General features: G+C 31.2%; 1 non-coding gene across 1 annotated transcript; it reads left to right on the forward strand.

The window, feature by feature from the left end:
* LOC111545174 lies at nt 1–107 on the forward strand. Its single transcript, XR_002732361.2, has one exon. It is a non-coding gene; the product is annotated as a U6 spliceosomal RNA (small nuclear RNA).
* Nucleotides 108–2303: the final 2196 nt, after the last annotated feature.

Below are 2303 nucleotides of genomic sequence, written 5' to 3' on the forward strand. Positions count from 1 at the left end.
GTGCTCACTTTGGAAGCATATATACTAAAATTGGAATGATACAGAGAAGATTAGCATGGCCCCTGTGCAAGGGTGACATGCAAATTCGTGAAGTGTTCCATTAAAAAATAAAAAAAAAGTATTTGGATCATTGTATGATATTTATTTTAAAATGCAGCAATGTTGCAAATGCTGTAAACTAATTTATGAATCAATGTGTTTATGAGTTGATATATTCACACATGTATTCATATTTGAAGAAATATCAGTGAGTAGTAATGGTCTAAAACCATATAATATGCTTTTAGAGTTGCTATGGTAACTTATTTTCTTGGAAAATCTAATAGGTGTCTGGAAACCTGCCGTGGTTACTTACCAGCTATTGGAGAAATAGCACTGCATTTTATTTTTTTAAAAGATCTGCTTATTTATTAACTTTATTGTAAATTTCCATAAATTTTAGCAATGTGAACTATTTTTAATTAGTGTCAATTGAAAGGAATTATATTTTCAAATAGTTAAGAAAATATAAACAAATAATCAATAAAGCCTTAAAAAGATGTATTTGAAAAGGCTTGTGTAGAGTGTCCAAAATCCAGAGCACCAAAAACTCCAACTACTGACAAGAATGTGCAGCAACAGGAACTCTTACTCATTGCTAATGGAAATACAAAATGGTACAGCCACTTTACAGGACAATTTGGTAATTTCTTATATGAAATTAAACATACTCCTAGCATATGATCTAGAAATTTTGCCCCTGGCTATTTACCCAAATTAGTTGAAAATGTATGTCCATACAAAAATGTGGAAGTTTACTGAAAATCATCAAAACTTGGAGGCAACTAACATGTCCTTCAGTAGGTGAATGGATACACTGTGGCACATCATTGTCATCCAGTGACAAGGAAATACTATTAAATGTTAAAATATATGAGCTCTCAAGCCATGAAAAACACAAGGGAAACTTAAATGTCTATTACTAGATGAAAGAAGCCAATCTGAGAAGGCTTCATACTGTGTAATGCCAGGTATATGACATTCTGGAAAAGCCAAAACTATGGAGACAGTAAAAAGCTTAGTGGTTGACAGTAAAAAGCTTAGTTTAATGGGGAGTGAGGGGTAATAGACAGACTGCAGAAGATTTTTAGGACAATGAAACTGCTCCATATGATAACTATAATTTTGGGTACATGTCATCATACCTTGTTTCAAACCCATAAAATATACAACATTAAAAATTAACCCTAATGTAAACTGTTAACTTTGGGTGATTATGATGTGTCATTGTAGGCTCATCAATTGTAACAAATATACTACCCTGGTGGGAAATGTTTAAAAAAGATCTGAGAAAATATAACACAGACAAATTCTTGATAAATATTTTTGAGAAAGAGAAGCAGAGAAAAAATACCCCTCAATGAAAATATTGAAACAAAAAACCAAGTATCCAGAACTTAAAATTTAGAAGGTTTCTCCTTTGTACAAATTTTGAATTAAATAAGACAAAAGAAAAATACTTTTATGAGAAAATATACAATCCAGACTTTTTAGAAGTGATCAATAGTTATAAATTAATAATTCAGAAAAAATAAAAATATAATAAAACATAGTCTAAAAATAAGACTTATAAATGTAAATGTTCAGATTACTTTTAAAGAAAGGTATTTCAGTATGTAAAACTATTTCAAAACATGGAAACACTGAAAAATTAATCGACTATTTTTCTTTTTTAAAAGCTACTCTTGCTGCTTTTGTTTTTTATTTTTACTTTTAACTTTTAAGTTCAGGGGTACAGGTGAAGGTTTGTTTCATAGGTAAACTTGTGTCATGGGGCTGTGTTGCACAGATGATTTTATCATCCAGATATTAAATTTAGTACCCATTATTTATTTTTCCTGATCTTCTCCCTCCTCCTATCCTCAACCCTTCAATAGGCCCCATTGTTGATCTCCTCTATGTGTCTACCAGTTCTCATCATATTGTTCTCACTTACAAGTGAGAACTTGCTGTATTTGTTTTTCTGTTTCTGCATTAGTTTGTTAAGGATAATGGCCTCCAGCTCTATCCATGTCCCTGCAAAGAACATGATTTTATTCTTTTTTATGGCTACATAGTATTCCATAGTGTATATGTACCCCATTTTCCTTATCCAGCCTATCACTGATGGTCATTTAGGTTGATTCCATGCCTTGCTATTGTGAATAGTGCTGCAATGAACATACACATGCATATGTCTTTATAATAGAATAATTTATATTTCTTTGGGTATAAATTAGGATATAGGTGGGGATAAGTACAAGCTAGAATAACTCAAATCAAAA

The sequence above is a fragment of the Piliocolobus tephrosceles genome, chromosome 2 (assembly GCF_002776525.5).
Source record: "Piliocolobus tephrosceles isolate RC106 chromosome 2, ASM277652v3, whole genome shotgun sequence".
Lineage (NCBI taxonomy): Eukaryota > Metazoa > Chordata > Mammalia > Primates > Cercopithecidae > Piliocolobus > Piliocolobus tephrosceles.